Below are 19,066 nucleotides of genomic sequence, written 5' to 3'. Positions count from 1 at the left end.
TTTTGTAAAGGAGAACCATTGGTGTTAATTTAAAATAAACAATTGGAAATAAATAAATAAGCACTATGACCAAAAATAAATACTAAATATCTATATATGTACAAAATGCCCTATGACCAAAAGCAAACCTTTCTGTCTTAACAATATTCTTTCATACTCTATCTTCATTGTAACATCACAACCTAACTGATGTTTACAACTAAAGATACTTTAGTTATTAAAATTTAGTATATACTATTTAAGGAATGAAAAATCTCTTTGCCCTATTAATAGGATGTAATTTATTTCTGTGTTTGTTTCCTAGTCTCAAAGTTTACTTGCAGGTTTAGTGGTTTGTTATGTTGCCTATATACTCCCATTTTACTCTTTATGGCCAAGAACTAAAGTGGAAAGAATTACCCACCGGGCTTGCCTTCTCCTTTTCCCCAGTGACAGCAGCACAGGGCCTTCAGGTTCTCTGTACCACTGCTGCTGTCACATACCAAAAGTGATTACTTCATGCATTATCACCCTTTCACAATTATTCTGGACTTTTTCTTTTCTTTTCTTTTTTTTTGCGGTATGCGGGCCTCTCACTGTTGTGGCCTCTCCCGTGCGGAGCACAGGCTCCGGACACGCAGGCTCAGCAGCCATGGCTCACGGGCCCAGCTGCTCCGCGGCATGTGGGATCTTCCCGGACCGGGGCACGAACCCGCATCCCCTGCCTCGGCAGGCAGACTCTCAACCACTGTGCCACCAGGGAAGCCCCTATTCTGGACTTTTTATTCAAAGAATTCAAATATTTATTTTCAATTTTACAGGCTGGTTTTAATAGTGCTTATCTGCCCATCTGCTTTTACTCTTTAAATTCCTATCACATTTTGTGAACTTTGGGTCTTTACTGTGTGATCTCTTCCACTGAGTATTACCTAATTTTTTAAAAAAGACCAAAGGAATCAGTATTTTTGTATTATATAGGTGAATAAATCATAATTATTCAAGTAGAATGCTATGAACTTGGACTAATCTTTTATTATTCAATTCTAAATGCTCTATAAACATATAATATAATTTAGCGTTGAAATAATCACCTATTATTTTAATGTAGAGAATGAATTCTATTATAATGAAATTAAATACAGCAAAGAACCATCATTTATATCATATCTTTAGAACAGAATGATCTTTGCAGAGCAAAACAATGAACACAATTCTGCTTTTGGATTCCACACACACACACAGCCTACTCTCTTCTCCCTGCCATAATAAGATATTCTTCAGAGATACTGTATGAAGTAACATGGGCAAAAACAGGGAGCTGTAACAGGTTAGTCCTTCACTAAGAAAATCCAAATGTGTTACAGAAACCACTAAGCAGCTAAAATTTTCTATAAATTGACAAAACAGGCCAATAATTTTTATGTTAAGGTGTATTTCATGATGTTTAAATGTGATAACTGCAATGCAAGGATGCTCTCTTCAAGGTCAGAACTCACATTCCATGACTCAACCCCCTTGCCTGTAATATAAGTAAACGGTCATTTGTGCTCCTCTGCAAATGAGACCATCCCACCATGGACGTCTGGGTGTCTTCCTTCTCCCTTAACTGTTCAGCTACTGAGCAGTGCCCTGCAGAGCGTGGCTCAGTGAGTACCTGCAGAGGTGTCAGAAGAACAGAGCATCCATGCAGGGCTTGGAAAGGGTTTAGCCCTATCTGACTTTGCTGTTTTAGCCAGTCAGTCTCCCCCTGCCTCTGAGAAGCAGAAGTTGTAACGGCGTGGAGGGTGGGTGACATGAGTGAAGGTGGTCAAAAGGTACAAACTTCTAGTTATAAAATAAATAAGTCATGGGGAGGTAATGTACAGCCCATGATGACTACAGTTAATAATACTATATTGTATATTTGAAAGTTTTGAAGAGAATCTTGAAAGTTCTCATCAGAAGAAATAAAATTTTGTAACTAAATATGATGAAATAGGTGTTGTATGTTATATACATTATTATAGATTATGATAGATGTTACTTATTGTGATCATTTTGCAATATATAAATCATTATGTTGTACACCTAAAACTAATACAATGTTATACGTCAATTATATCTCAATCAAAAACAGTACAAAAACATCAAATCAAAACAAAACAAGTTATAAAGGCCCAAAGAGGGTACGTTACTGGAAAGTGTCAAGTGTGCTCTGTGTCCACCTCCACCTCTGCCCACGGAGGAAAAGAGGAGAACGCAGCCGCTCACCTCAAACTAAGCCGAGGGAATCACCCGAAGAGCAGGCCCAGTATCTCCTGGACCTGAAGCGACAAAGACTAAGATTTGACTCAAGCCTGAAAAGTAACTCTAAAGGCGAGAGGCTATGGCTGAGCTGTCTCTACCTGTCAGCAGAGTGTAAAAGGCTGCGCTGGGAGTAGACTCTTATTTCCACTGACAGCAAAGGTGCGTGTTTCCCAAGAACCAAACCAGGCCCCGTGAAACATAGCCAGCATGGGGCTGCCTTAAAAGATAGCCTCCCCAGAGAGTTCTGCGCAGAGGGATGAAGATAACCAGCAGAGAAGTGGAACACCAAAAGCTAGGGGCCAAGGGTGTGTAGTGAGAGGGTCAGCTGGAGGGGAGGCCCTACTGCATCAGGGGAGCTGAAGGGGGAAGCCCCAGCTGTAGGGTCTCCCCGGAATCTACCAAAGAGAACCACATCCGCCACCTAGGGGGCACCTTCGTCAGATGAAAACATCCCAGCTGGCTTTTCCCCTTAAGCCCCTTTAGGCCTGATCCTGGAAGGGTAAAAACCAGGAGAAGTGAGGGGGAGAAAGGCAGAGCAAGGAAGGAAGCCGACAGTGTCAAATTCCCCACTGTCGGTTCCAAACGCGAAGCAGGCCCAGGCTGGCAGAGGGAGAAATTCCAATCATTGTAGACTTTTATTTATTTTGGTATTATTCTGAAAAGGAGAGACACCTTACTAAATACAACTCATTCAATAAACTGGACCTACGTACTATGGATAACACCTCAGCTAACGTAAGTGGAGCTGCGGGAAGGGGTGTATGTGGCACACAGTTGTTAACACTTATTTAGTGTTATGTGTCCCCCTAAAATTCATATGTTGAAGCCCTAACCCCCAGTAATTTAGGATGTGACCTTTTTTGGAGACAGGGTCTTTACAGAGGATTATAATGAAGTTAAAATGAGGTTATGAAGATGAGCCTTAAATACCTGGTGTCCTTATAAAATGGGAAATTTGGAGGCAGACAGACATACGGGAGGAACACCATGTGAAGATGAAGGCACAGATCACGGTGATGCTTCCAACAGGCCAAGGAAAGCCAAAGATTGCCAGCAAAACACCAGAAACGAGGCGAAAGGCACAGGAAAGATCCTCTCTCAGGGGGCAGCAACCCTGTTGACAATCCGACGATACATCTCTGCTGTTTACACTACCTAGTTAGTGGTCGTTTGTGTGGCAGCCCTAGCAAACTAATGCACTCAGGACCACAGTTCTTTCACTGCTAACAAAACGCGTCTTCAGGCAGCTGAGACACAGCACTCGCCAGTGGCTGTGCTGAGCTTGTTCCTTTCACAGATCCTTGCAACTAATCACTGTGAGATGAATTAAGTCATTCGGTACTTGTCAAACTACTCTCAAAACTTCTTAAATGAAACCTAAGATCACCTATAGATTTCAGAGCTATAAGAATTTCTTGACCCTAATTCTTGGTTTCAACTAACATAATCACAGGAAAACAAAGTGAAGGGCTGTAGGAAGAGCACCCATGCACCCTCCGTCCCAGCAACTGCCATGTTCAGGTGCAAAAGGGACAAGACAGAGAAAGTACAAACGGGGATGAGTTGATGTTTTGTCACTGCTGAAAAAATATTCAAGACAGTCCAATCAGCACTCCGTTCCTGTTCTGTAATAAGAGAACTATCCCTGGAGCACAATTTTTCTATGACAGAATTCGCACTTCCATGTACTGAGCTCTTCTCTTTACCAAGTGCTAGTGATATTTTTCAGGCATGGTGGGAACGAGCTCAAGCTCTGGATCAGCTCAGCCACTTACTTGCTGGGTTACCTTAGACAAGTTACTTAACCTCTCTGAGATTCAGTCTCCTTCCTCATCTATAAAAAGGGATATCACAGGGGTTTGGGAGAAATAACTGACATAATTTGTATTGAGCACTTAGCACAGTGCCTCCTACGGAGGACCTGCTCAATGAATGGTTACTCTGTATCTCAGCATTTGTTTTACAGAATATACCTCTCCTACAGAGCTGCACGACACAGTTCCCTTACAGGAGGCTGAGTAGTAGTCAGTCAGATCTACTTCCATGATTATCACCACTGCCATCTGAATAACAGCACATCGAAGAGGATGCTCTTAAAGGTATTTTCAGTTCATTGATATAAATATCCAAGAAGAAAAAAGTGATGTTCCAGGCCTTTTTCTATTAACACCAGCCGGCCACCTTCTTATTCCAGCAAGACCAAGGACACTATGAAGCAGCCTGTTTTTTCCTAGTACTCATCCTCTTCACTCATCCTCTTCAAAGTCTGGATTTATTCCAAGTGTCTTTGTATAACTATGTTGTGTTGAAATAACTTTCTTTATTCCTATAACCTTAAGCCCCAAACTATCTAAGTGCCATTTTTGTCCTTTAACCTAAATATTTCAAAGTTAAGAGTGACAATTTGTTTTCTTTGGGGTATCAGATACACACTTAAACCAGAGTTGAAAATTCACATTCATTTTTTTAAAAAATCTCAGTTATTTTAAAATGGGATAGTGGTAGTTTTTCATTTCCTATTATAGTTGTCAAAAATACAGAGCTATTTAAGATCATGGATCATAAATTTTTGGTGCCACAGAGTCATTTTGAGGGTTCTATGATTCTAAGTACAGTCTGCAGCTAGTACTAGTCTTGTGTGTGTCTCTTGGAATATTTTTAAACACTGAGAACCTTAAAAACCTCTTTCCCATAGATTTCCACGGATGGAGGTGGGGATGGTTTCGTGATGATTCAAGCACATTTCATTTATTGTGTACTTTATTTCTATTACTATTACATTGTAATATATAATGAAATAATTATACAACTCACCATAATGCAGAATCTGTGGGAGCCCTGAGCTCGTTTTCACTTGCCACTCACTGATAGGGCTTTTTAAATTTTTATTTATTTATTTATTTTTTGGCTGCATTGGGTCCTCATTGCTGTGCGTGGGCTTTCTCTAGTTGCGGCAAGCAGGGGCTACTTTTCGTTGTGGTGTGCGGGCTTCTCATTGTGGTAGCCTCTCTTTGTTGTGGAGCACGGGCTCTAGGTGCGCGGGCTTCAGTAGTTGTGGTGCATGGGCTCAGTTGCTCCATGGCATGTGGGAACTTCCCGGATCAGGGATCAAACTCATGTCCCCTGCATTGGCAGGCAGATTCTTAACCACTGCACCACCAGGGAAGTCTGCTGATAAGGTTTTGATATGAGTCTGGAAGCAAATGATTTATTATGATCTCTGTGCAGTCAAACTTCTCTGCTAATGATAATCTGTATCTGCAGCCACTCCCCAGCCAGATCATCAGGGATTAGAGTCTCATAAGGAGTGTGCAGCCTAGATCCCTCACGTGCACAGTTCACAGTAGGGTTCGAGCTCCTATGAGAATCGAATGCCACTGCTGACCTGACAGGAGGCGGAGCTCAGGTGGTAATGCAAGCAATGGGGAGCGGCTGTAAATACAGATGAAGCTTCGGTCACTCGCCCGCCGCTCACCCCCTGCTGTGCGGCCCAGTTCCTAACAGGCCACAGGCTGGTACTGGTCTGTGGCCTGGGGGTTGGGGACCCCTGCTATGGAGAATCTAAGTATCAGTGTAATCCCAGAAGTGCTCATTATTTAGAAAGCAAAGGGGCCTTTCCTCATTGTACATTATGAAAATTCTTGAATTCAAATTACCTGAGGACCAAAAATCCACAGAACTGAAAAATATAGATTAGAAAAAAAATCTTAAAAAGTTATCTTTTAAAAAAATCAAGAAAAATCTAGATTTAAAACAATCTAAGAGAAAATTGGGCTTTAAAAAATATATCATCATAAAGAGCTGTCCATTTTCTGAAAATCAAATATATTTTCCTAAACTTCTAAATTCAAAAATTAAAATTCCAAAAAGGAAAAAAAAACTCTCTCTCTCTCTATATATATATGAACACAGAAAAATAACAACTGGGATGTTTTAAATAAGTTATAGTACATCTGTAATAAATTCTGTTCCCACATTTTATTACACTATCATCACTCTACCTAAATCTTTTAATATAAACTCTGGCAGGAGCTGAAAGAGGCATTTTCAGTCAAGGCAATTATCTGCCTTACGGACAGTGAGAACTAACAATTGTGACACAGTCCAGGTTTGTTTAAGGAAATTCATTCCAAAGGGCGATCCTGTGCATTCCCAGAGCTGTACAGAAAGCAGATGAGCAAGAGAGGGTCAGAAAAGAAACTTGGCTTTTCAAGGCAGTCAGAACCCAACTCAGCCAAGGCTGAGCTGGCCAGGGCTGTGTAGACAATATCCAGGCTTTGTTATGATATTGCCATAGGTCTTTCCCATTCTATTTCATTACCACAGACCCAGCCCACAATTTGTAACCCTAGCTAATTAAAAATAAATAAGGCAAGAATCACATTCACAAGGGCATCAGGCAAGCTGATATTATTTTTCCTCTGTTCCTGCTCCAAACCTTCCCAGCCTCTCATCCTGGCAATCTCCAATCTCCACAGAATAGAATTCACTCTATCTGCTATTCTTCCCCAACACATTCCAGTCAGCCTGGCTTCCCACTCCTCCCAGCACTGAGTATTATTGGGCTGGCCAAAAATTCATTCAGGTTTTCCCCTAAGACGTCACAGAAAAACTGGAATGAACTTTTTGGCCAACCCAATACCTACTCAGCGCCAAGAACAATGCTAGGAGGCTCTGCAGAAACAAGAAAGATGCAATCCTTCTCAGGTACTCCTTTATTTTTAACTTTATTATTTATCTCCTTATTTTACATTTTTCTGGACTCTTAATTGTATTATCTTACCTTTTAAATGGAACTAGTTGGTTATTAATTGCAAGACCTACATCTTGCATTTTCATTTTACTCTACGTAAGTGCCAGGCACAGTTTTGGAAGAACTCGATCACTTCTAGCATGTGCTCCACACTATGCAAGGAGGGAAGAGGCCAAAAGCGATCCCTTCGCCATGATGACAAGGCCACGGTCTCCTCTGCTGCCTAATCTTCTGCTACTCTTTTCCGCCCCAGCAGATTTACTCAGCTTTCCCTATGCGGTCGATTTACTTCTGTTGCTTTGTTATAGTACTTCCTCTGCCTGGGATGCTTCCCACCCATTCTTTACCCGGTGAAACCCTATTACTGCTCCTGGCCCAGTCCAGAAATTACACTGAAGTTATATTAAATGTACAAAACAGGCCACGTAAAAGACAAAGATTATCAACTGGATAGCAAAACTATGAACTGTTCATAAGCAATATATCTTAAAACTAAGATTCCAAAAAGCTGAAAAGTATCGAAAGTGAAGGTATAGGAAAGAAATATACTATACAATTACTAATCAGAGAAAAGGTGATGAGTGGTACTGGTTCACGATGATGACACGGGAAGATCCTAAACTCACCACTTCCCATAGACACACTGAATCTACAGCCAATTACACAACAATTTCCTCTGGGAAAAAAGACACCCCAAAACTGGCTGAGTGACTCCTACACATCGGGCAGATGAGAAAAAAACCAACACTGACGCAGGAAGGAGAGGCTGACACAATCTCGCCATAAACTCTGCAACCCGCTCCTGCCCCCAACCTGCTGCAGTGACACACAATCAGAAGGGAACTCAAAACCCGTAGCTTCTCCCTGAGGAGTGAAAGGTTTGAACCCCACATCAGGTACCCGACTTTTAAGACCTGCACCTGAGAGGTGAGCCCTCTAAGCTTTGAAAACCAATGGGGCCATGTCCTTGAGACCCCCAAGGCCATAGCCAACTGAGAAATGGCTCTTAAAGGGCACTCATCTTCAGACTCACCCCACCCCAAGGACCAGCTCAGAGGCAGTCAATTGAGAGGCACCCAGACTTTATGTGAAAGAGGCTCATTTGCTAATCTTAAAGTTTGGTATGAGCAGAAGGAATCTAATCTAACACATGTCTAAGGAGCCTATGCCCATCTCCGGTGCCCCAATTTTTGTGGTTGCTGCCAGGGGAGACCTTTAGAATGACTGGCTCTGGTCAGCAGGGTATATGCTCACAAGTTCCATAGGACTGCAACCAACAGAGAAAGAGCTCTCAACCAGCTACCACTCCCCAGGGTACAGCAAGAGGCAACAGACCCAGGAGCTCAGCCTTTCTGTGAAAGAGGCCTATTATCTTATCAGCTAGGCCTGAGGGACAGGCTTCTAATTAAACACACATTTAAGGGCTGATCGCAATCCTTTCCAGAGACCTGGGGGGTGGGTGCTATCTTCATTTTCTCCCTCTGCCACACTCCAGAGCACCAGTGTATCCTGGAGTGGACTTGTATATGTGTCTGGTGCCCTGTTTTTTGTGGCTGCCCCTCCCCACCCCCACACACACACTGCCAGGGGATGCACTTGATTGCCTGGCTCTGGAGGCCAGGGGGGCTTGTGTTCCTAGGTCCCACGGGACTGTAACAAATGCAAAGGTAGTTCCTGGCTGGCTACCATCCCCAGAGAACTGTGCAGATAGCAGATCTTTCTGAGAGAGAGAGGCCTTCTTGCTTGTCTAGGAGCTTTGGCCTGAGGGGCAGGCTTAGGGTTTGGCACACTTTTAGAGGCCTACAAAGGCGCTCTCGGGAATGGAGGCCAGGGGACACCATCTTTGCCTCATTCCAGGTCTCTGGGATCTTCTGGAAAGGAGGCTGTCCATTTTTCTGAGGTACCAATTTTGTGATGCTGCCCAGGGGACACCTCCAGATCACCTGGCTCTAGCTGCCAGTGGGACTTATGTTTGTGGTCCCAGAGAACTGTATATATTTGCATACTTTGAAAGCTCTTACCTGAGGGTTTAGCTTCCAATCAGGTTTAGTCTAGGTGCTGACTGAGATCCTCTCCTACACTGACAGGTCTTGGCATACTCTCAGCTACTAGCATCCATTAAGAACAAAATAGACTACTTAACAATCAAAAAAGTTTGAGAGACAACCAAGAGCTAGGGCAGGATTGAACAATAAGGTTCATCTCCTGCATGGACTCACTCCTTCAAGTCTGGGCAAGGTGGCTCTTTCATCTAATGCATAGAAACCAATGCAGAGAATCAAGGAAAATGAAGAAACAGAGAAATATGTTCCACAGGAAAGAACAAGATAAAACATCAGAAAAAGACTTTAATAAAACAAAGATAAGTAATTTACCTGATAAAGAGTTCAAAATAACTGTCATAAAGATTCTCACTGAATTTGGGAGAAGAATGGATGAAGACAGTCGGAACTTCAACAAAGGGAAAATATAAGAAAGTATCAAAAGAAGTCACAGAGCTGAAGAATATAATAACTGAAAAATACACTAAAGGGGCTCAAGAGTAGACTAGATAAAGCAGGAGAAAGGATCAGTGAACTCAAGGACAGGACAGTGGAACTCTCCCTATCAAAGCAGCAAAAAGGAAACAGAGTGGAAAAAAAAGTGAAGATACTTTGAGGGACTTACAAGACAACATCAAGCAGACCAACATTTGCATTATAGGGGTCCCAGGAAAATAAGAGAGAAAGGGGCAGAAAATTTATTGAAAGAAAATAATGGCTGAAAAGTTCCCCAACCTGGGTAGGGACTGATATCCAGATCCAGGAAATCCAGAGAGTTCCAAATAAGATGAACCCAGAGAGACCCACACAAAGACACATTATAATTAATGTGTCAAAAGATAAAGACAAGGAGAAAATCTTAAAGGCAGCAAGAAAACCCCCCAACCTATTCCATATAAGGGAATCCTCATAAAACCAACAGATTTTTCAGCAGAAACTTTGCAGGCCAGAGGGAGTGGCACAATATATTCAAAGTGCTTAGAGGAAAAACTGTCAACCAAGAATACTCAATCTGGCAGTTATCATTCAGAATTGAAGGAGAGATCAAGAGTTTTTCCAGAAAAGCAAAAGCTAAAGGAGTTCACCACTAAACTGGCCTTATAAGAAATGTTAAAGGGACTTCTTTAAGCTGAAACAAGAAGGTGCTAATCAGTAATAGAGAACATATTAAAGAATAAGTATCAGTGATAAAGGTAAAATTCAGAATAATCTAATGTAAAGGTGGTAGATTGATCACTTATAGAGCTAGTATGGAGATTAAAACACAAAACTAATAAAAATAACTATAATTATAATAATTAGTTGAAGAATACACAGGATAAAAAGATGTAAATGTGACATCAAAAACATAAAACGTGGGGGTGGGGAGAGCAAAACTGTAGAGCTTTAGAACCTATTTATATTTGTTACCAGCTTAACACAGACTGTTATAAATAAGTTCTTATATGTAAGCTTCAAGGTAACCACAAAGAAAAAGACCTCTAGTAGATACACAAAACATAAAGGAATCTAAGCATACCACTAAAGTATGTCATCAAACCACAAAAGACAACAAGAGAAGAAGAAAGGAATACAGGACCTGCAAAACAGCCAGAAAACAATTAACAAAATGGAAGTAAGTCCATACCTATCAACAATTACTTTAAATGTCAATGGGCTAAATTTTCCCATTGAAAGATACAGAGTGGATTAAAAAAACCCACCCATCTATATGTTGCCTACAGGAGACTCACTTCAGATACAAGGACACAGAGACTGAAAGAGAGGGGATAGAGAAATATATTCCCTGCAAACGGAAACAAAAAGAAAGCTGGGGTAGCTATACTTACATCAGACAAAATAAACTTTAAAACAAAGATATTAATAAGAGACAAAGAAGGGCATCACATAAAGGTGTTAAACAAATAAGAAAATATTTGTAAATATTTATGCACCCAACATAGGAGCACCTAAATATATAAAGCAAATATTAACAGACCTACAGGGAGAAAAAGACAGCAATACAGTAACAATGAGGGACTTTAATACCCCACTTACATCAATGGATAGATCAGACAGAGAATCAATAAGGAAACACTGGCCTTAAATGACATGTTAGAACATAGAGACTTAACAGATATATACAGAACATTTCATCCAAGAAGCAACAGAATGCACAATCTTCTCAAGTGCACATGGAGTATTCTCCAGGATAGATAATATATGAGGCCAGAAGACAAGTCTTAACAAAGTTAAGAAGACTAAAATAATATCAAGCATCTTTTCCAACCACAATGGCAGGAAACTAGAATTCAATTACAAGAAGAAAACTGGAAAATGCACAAATATGTGGAAATTAAACAACATGCTACTGAACAAATGGGTCAAAGAAGAAATCAAAGAGGAAACAAAAAAACCCTTAAGACTAATGAAAATGTAAATACAGCATACCAAAACTTATGGGATGCAGCAAAAGTAATCCTAACAGGGAAGTGCATAGCTATAAATGCTGACGTCAGGAAACAAGAAAAATCTCACATAAACAACGTAACTTTACACTAAAGAAACTAGAAAAAAACCAAATGAGACTCAAAGTTAGTAGAAGAATTAAAATAACAAAGGTCAGAGTAGAAAAATGAAATAGAGACTAAAATGACAATAGAAAACATCAATGAAATCAAGAGCTGCCATTTTGAGAAGATAAACAACAAATGGACAAACTTTCAGCTAAAGTCAGAATTGAAAGAGGTGACATCAAAACAGATACCACAGAAATACAAAGAATTTTCAGACACTACTATGAACAATTATATGCCAAAAACTTGGACAACCTAGGAGAAATAGATAAATTCTTAGAAACATAAAACCTTCCAAGACTGAATCATGAAGAAACAGAAAATCTGAACAGACCAATAGGGAGGTTGAATCAGTAATCAAAACCTCCTAAAGATAGCCTCATCCACCAGAAGGCAGACAGCAGAATCAAGAATAACTACATTCCTGCAGCCTGTGGAAAAAAAAAAAAACACATTCACAGAAAGATAGACAAGATGAAAAGGCAGAGGGTTATGTACCAGATGAAGAAACAAGATAAAACCGCAGAAAAACAACTAAATGAAGTGGAGATAGGCAAACTTCCAGAAAAAGAATTGAAAATAATGATAGTGAAACAGATAAAACCTCAGAAAAACAATGAAATGAAGTGGAGAGAGGCAACCTTCCAGAAAAAGAATTCCGAAAAATGATAGTGAAGATGATCCAGGACCTCGGAAAAAGAATGGAGGCAAAGATAGAGAAGATGCAAGAAATGTTTAACAAAGACCTAGAAGAATAAAGAACAAACAAACTGAGATGAACAATAAAATAACTGAAATGAAAACTATACTAGAAGGAATCAAGAGCAGAATAACTGAGGCAGAAGAATGGATAAGTGACCTGGAAGAAAGAATGGTGGAATTCACTGCTGCGGAACAGAATAAAGAAAAAAGAATGAAAAGAAATGAAGACAGCCTAAGAGACCTCTGGGACAACAGTAAACGCAAGAACATTCACATTATAGGGGTCCCAGAAGGAGAAGAGAGAAAGGACCCGAGAAAATATTTGAAGAGATTATAGTTGAAAACGTTCCAAACATGGGAAAGGAAATAGGCACCCAAGTCCAGGAAGCGCAGAGAGTCCCATACAGGATAAACCCAAGGAGAAACATGCCGAGACACAAAGTAATGAAATTGGCAAAAATTAAAGACAAATAAAAATTATTGAAAGCAGCAAGGGAAAAATGACAAATAACATACAAGGGAACTCCCTTAAGGTTAACAGCTGATTTCTCAGCAGAAACTCTACAAGCCAGAAGGGAGTGGAATGATATACTTAAAGTGATGAAAGTAAAGAACCTACAACCAAGATTACTCTACCTAGCAAGGATCTCATTCAGATTTGAAGGAGAAATCAAAAGCTTTACAGACAAGCAAAAGATAAGGGAATTCAGCACCAACAAACCAGCTCTACAACAAATGCTAAAGGAACTTCTCTAAGTGGGAAACACAAGAGAAGAAAAGGACCTACAAAAACAAACCCAAAACAATTAAGAAAATGGTCATAGGAAAATACATATCGATAACTACCTTAAATGTGACTGGATTAAATGCTGCAACCAAAAGACACAGGCTTGCTGAATGGATGCAAAAATAAGACCCATATATATTGTCTACAAGAGACCCACTTCAGACCTAGGGACACATACAGACTGAAAGTGAGGGGATGGAAAGAGATATTCCATGTAAATGGAAATCGAAGGAAAGCTGGAGTAGCAATACTCATATCAGATAAAATAGAATTTAAAATAAAGAATGTTACAAGAGACAAGGAAGGACACTACATAATGATCAAGGGATCAAATCCAAGAAGAAGATATAACAATTATAAATATATATGCACCCAACTTGGACCACCTCAATACATAAGGCAATTGCTAACAGCTATAAAACAGGAAATAGACAGTAACAAAATAATAGTGGGGGACTTTAACCAATGGACAGATCATCCAATGGACAGATCATCCAAATTGAAAATAAATAAGGAAACACAAGCTTTAAATGACACAACAGACCAGATAGATTTAAATGATATTTATAGGACATTCCATCCAAAAACAGCAGGTTACACTTTCTTCTCAAGTGCACAAGGGACATTCTCCAGAATAGCTCATATCTTGGTTCACAAATCAAGCCTCAGTAAATTTAAGAAAACTGAAATCATATCAAGCATCTTTTCTGACCACAACGCAGTGAGATTAGAAATGAATTACAGGGAAAAAAATGTAAAAAACACGAACACGTGGAGGCTAAACAATACGTTACTAAATAACCAAGAGATCACTGAAGAAATCAAAGAGGAAATCAAAAAATACCTAGAGACAAATGACAATCCAAAACCTATGGGATGCAGCAAAAGCAGTTCTAAGAGAAAAGTTTATAGCTATACAAGTCTACCTCAAGAAACAAGAAAAATCTCAAATCAACAATCTAACCTTACACCTAAAGGAACTAGAGAAAGAAGAACAAACAAAACCCAAAGTTAGCAGAAGGAAAGAAATCATGACGATCAGAGGAGAAATAAATGAAATAGAAACAAAGAAAACAATAGCAAAGATCAATAAAACTAAAAGCTGGTTCTTTGAGAAGATAAACAAATTGATAAACCATTAGTTAGACTCATCAAGAAAAAGAGGGAGAGGACTGAAATCAATAAAATTAGAAATGAAAAAGGAGAAGTTACAACAGACACCGCAGAAATACAAAGCATCCTAAGAGACTACTACAAGCAACTCCAGGCCAATAAAATGGACAACCTGGAAGAAATGGACAAATTCTTAGAAAGGTATAACCTTCCAAGACTGAACCACGAAGAAATAGAAAATATACACAGACTAATCACAAGTAATGAAAATGAAACTGTGATTAAAAATCTTCCAACAAACAGAAGTCCAGGACCAGATGGCTTCACAGGTGAATGCTATCAAATATTTAGAGAAGAGCTAATACCCATCCTTCTCAAAATCTTCCAAAAAATTGCAGAGGAAGGAACACTCCCAAACTCATTGTATGAGGCCACCATCATCCTGATACCAAAACCATACAAAGGTACTACAAAACAAGAAAATTACAGAACAATATCACTGATGAATATAGATGCAAAAATCCTCTACAAAATACTAGCAAACAGAATCCAACAACACATTAAAAGGATCATACACCACGGTCAAGCGGGATTTATCCCAGGGATGCAAGGATTCCTCAACATAGGCAAATCAATCAATGTGATACACCACATTAACAAATTGAAGAATAAAAACCATTTGATCATCTCAGTAGATACAGAAAAAGCTTCTGACAAAATTCGACACCCATTTATGATAAAAACTCTCCAGAAAGTGGGCATAGAGGGAATCTACCTCAACATAATAAAGGCCATATACGACAAAGCCACAGCAAACATCATTCTCAATGGTGAAAAACTGAAAGCATTTCCTCTAAGGTCAGGAACAAGAAAAGGATATCCACTCTCACCACTATTATTCAACATAGCTTTGGAAGTCCTAGCCATGGCAATCAGAGAGGAAAAAGAAATAAAAGGAATACAAATTGGAAAAGAAGAAGTAAAAGTGTCACTGTTTGCAGATGACATGATACTATACATAGAGAATCCTGAAAATGCCACCAGTAAACTACTAGAGCTAATCAACTGGTAAAGTTGCAGGATACAAAATTAATACCAAGAAATCTCTTGCATTCCTACACACTAATGATGAAAAATCTGAAAGAGAAATTAAGGAAACACTCTAAACTGGACAGCTACATGTAAAAGAATGAAATTAGAACACTCCCTAACACCATACACAAAAATAAACTCAAAATGGATTCGAGACCTAAATGTACGACCGGACACTATAAAACTCTTAGAGGAAAACATAGGAAGAACACTCTTTGACATAAATGACAGCAAGATCTTTTTTGATCCACCGCCTAGAGTAATGGAAATAAAAACAAAAATAAATAAATGGAACCTAATGAAACTTAAAAGCTTTTGTACAGCAAAGGAAACCATAAACAAGACGGAAAGACAGCCCTCAGAATGCGAGAAAATATTTGCAAATGAATCAACGGACAAAGGATTAATCTCCAAAATATATAAACAGCTCATGCAGCTCAATATTAAAGAAACATACAGCCCAATCCAAAAATGGGCAGAAGACCTAAACAGACATTTCTCCAAAGAAGACATACAGATGGCCAAGAAGCACATGAAAAGCTGGTCAATATCACTAATTATTAGAGAAATGCAAATCAAAACTACAGTGAGGTATCACCTCACACCAGTTAGAATGGGCATCATCAGAAAATGTACAAACAACAAATGCTGGAGAGGGTGTGGAGAAAAGGGAACTCTCTTGCACTGTTGGTGGGAATGTAAATTGATACACCCACTATGGAGAACAGTATGGAGGTTCCTTAAAAAACTAAAAATAGAATTACCATATGATCCAGCAATCCCACTACTGGGCTTATACCAAGAGAAAACCATAATTGAAAAAGACACATGCAACCCCAATGTTCATTGCAGCACTATTTACAACAGCCAGGTCATGGAAGCAACCTAAATCCCCAACAACAGATGAATGGATAAAGAAGATGTAGTACATATATACAATGGAATATTACTCAGCCATAAAAAGGAATGAAATTGAGTCCTTTGTTGAGACATGGATGGATCTAGAGACTGTCATAAAGAGTGAAGTAAGTCAGAAAGAGAAAAACAAATATCGTATATTAAGGCATGTATATGGAACCTAGAAAAATGGTACAGATGAACTGGTTTGTAGGGCAGAAGTTGAGACACAGATGTAGAGAACAAATGTATGGACACCAAGGGGGGAAAGCTGTGGGGGGCTGGGGATGGTGGTGTGCTGAATTGGGCAATTGGGATTGACATGTATACACTGATGTGTATAAAACTGATGACTAATAAGAACCTGCTGTATAAAGAAATAAATAAAACAAAATAGAAAAAAAAAAAAACCCTAAAAACAAAAAACAAAACAAAAGAAAAACCTCCTAGCAAACAAAAGTCCAGGACAGGACAGCTTCACTGGTGAATTCTGCCTAATATTCAAGAATTAATACCAATCCTTCTCAAAACTCTTCCAAAAAAATAGAAGAGATAAGACTTCAAAAGTAATTTTAAGAGGTCAGCATTACCTTGATAGCAAAATCAGACAAGGATGCCACAACAAAAGAAAATTACAGGCCAATACCCCTGATGAATATGGATGCAAAAATCCTCAACAAAATATTACCAAACTGGATTCATCAATACATGAAAAGAATCATACACGATAATCCAGTGGGATTCATTCCAGTGATGCAAGGATGGTTCAACATCTGCAAATCAATGTTATATACCACATTAACAAAATGAAGGATAAAAACCATATGATTATCTCATTAGATGCAGGAAAAGCATTTAGGAAAATTCAACATTTATGATAAAAATTCTCTGCAAAGTGGGTACAGAAGGAATGTACCTCAACATAATAGAGGCCATATATGATAAGCCAACAGCTAACATCATACTCAACAGTGAAAAGCTGAAAGCTTTTCCTGTAAAATCAGGAACAAGACAAGTATGCCCATTCTCACCACTTTTATTCAACACAGTATTGGAAGTCCTAGCCTGAACAATTAGGCAAGAAAAAGAAATAGGGGCTTCCACTGGTGGCGCAGTGGTTGAGAATCTGCCTGCTAACTCAGGGAACACGGGTTCGAGCCCTGGTCTGGGAGGATCCCACATTCCGCGGAGCAACTAGGCCCGTGAGCCACAACTACTGAGCCTGCGCGTCTGGAGCCTGTGCTCTGCAACTAGAGAAGCCACGACAGTGAGAAGCTCACGCACCACGATGAAAAGTGGCCCCCATCTGCCACAACTAGAGAAAGCTCTCGCACAGAAACAAAGACCCAACAGAGCAAAAATAAACAAATTAATAAACTCCTACCCCCAACATCTTCTAAAAAAAAAAAAAGAAATAAAAGGCATCCAAATTAGAGAGAAAGAAGTAAAATTGTCAGTATTTGCAAATAACATGGTATTATAAATAGAAAACCCTAAAGACTCCACAAAGAAAGTGTTAGAACTAATAAACAAATTCAATAAAGTTTCAGGATACAAAATCAATATACAAAAATCTACTGCGTTTCTATACACTAATAACAAACTATCACAAAGAGAAATTAAGAAACCAATCCCATTTACAATTGCATGAAAGAGAATAAAATACCTAGGAAAAAATTTAACCGAGTAGGTAATGGACCTGTATACTGAAAACTATAAGACATTGATGTAAGGAATTAAAGAAGACACAAATAAATGGAAAAATATTCTGTGATCACGAATTAGAAGAACATTGTTAAAATATCCACACCATCCAAAGCAATCTACAGAGTCCATGCAATCTCTATAAAAATTCCAATGGTATTTTTCATAGAAATTGAACAAATGATCCTAAAATTTGTATGGAATCACAAAAGTCCCTGAGTAGCCAAAGCAATCTTGAGAAATAAAAACGAAGCTGGAGGCATCACACTTTCTAAATTTAAGCTATAATTACAGAGCTATAGTAATCAAAACAGTATGGTATTGGCATAAAAACAGACATATATATCAACAGAACAGAACACAGAGCCCAGAAGCCACACATGTATGGTCAATTAATTTATGACAAAGAAGCCAAGAATATACAATGGGGGAAAGAACAATCTCTTCAATAAATGGAGATGGGAAAACCGGACAGCCATATGCAACAGAATGAAACTGAACCGCTATCTTACACCACACACAAAGCATTAATTCCAAATGGGGTAAAGACTTAATAGTACCTAATGTAAGACCTGAAACCATAAAACATCTAAAAAAAAATAGGTGGTAAAGTCCTTAAGTCTTGGCTATGATTTTTGGGATTGACACCAAAAGCAGAGACAACAAAAGCAAAAATAAACAAGTGGGACTACATCAAACTAAGATGCTTCTGCACAGCAAACAAAACCATCAACAAAATGAAAAGGCAACCTACTGAATGGGAGAAAATATTTGTAAATCATGTATCTGTTAAGGGGTTAGTATCCAAATTATATAAAGAAGTCATATAACTCAATAGCAAGAAAACCAGTAATTTCATTTAAAAAATAGGCACAGAATCTGAATAGAAATTTTCCCAAAGAAGACATACAACAGACATATGAAAAGTGTTCAACATCACTAATTATCAGGAAAATGAAAATCAGAGACACAATGAGATATCACCTCCTAACTGTTAGAATGGCTATTATCAAAAAGACAAAAAATAACAAGTCTTAGGAAAGATATGAAGAAAAGGGAATCCTTGTGCTCTCTGGGTGAGAATGTAAATTGGTGCAGCCACTATGGAAAACAGTATGGAGGTTCAAGATAGACCTACTGTATGATACAGCAATCC

At 38.9% G+C, this 19,066-nt stretch overlaps 1 protein-coding gene across 1 annotated transcript in view; it reads right to left on the bottom strand.

The window, feature by feature from the left end:
- TMEM123 (transmembrane protein 123) overlaps positions 1 to 19,066 on the bottom strand; it is a 71,770-nt gene that overhangs the window by 7,753 nt on the left and 44,951 nt on the right. The window lies entirely within an intron of this gene.

This window comes from Neophocaena asiaeorientalis, unplaced genomic scaffold (genome assembly GCF_003031525.2).
Source record: "Neophocaena asiaeorientalis asiaeorientalis breed wild unplaced genomic scaffold, Neophocaena_asiaeorientalis_V1.1 scaffold601, whole genome shotgun sequence".
Classification (NCBI taxonomy): domain Eukaryota; kingdom Metazoa; phylum Chordata; class Mammalia; order Artiodactyla; family Phocoenidae; genus Neophocaena; species Neophocaena asiaeorientalis.
This window is presented reverse-complemented; position numbering and strand designations above follow the sequence as displayed.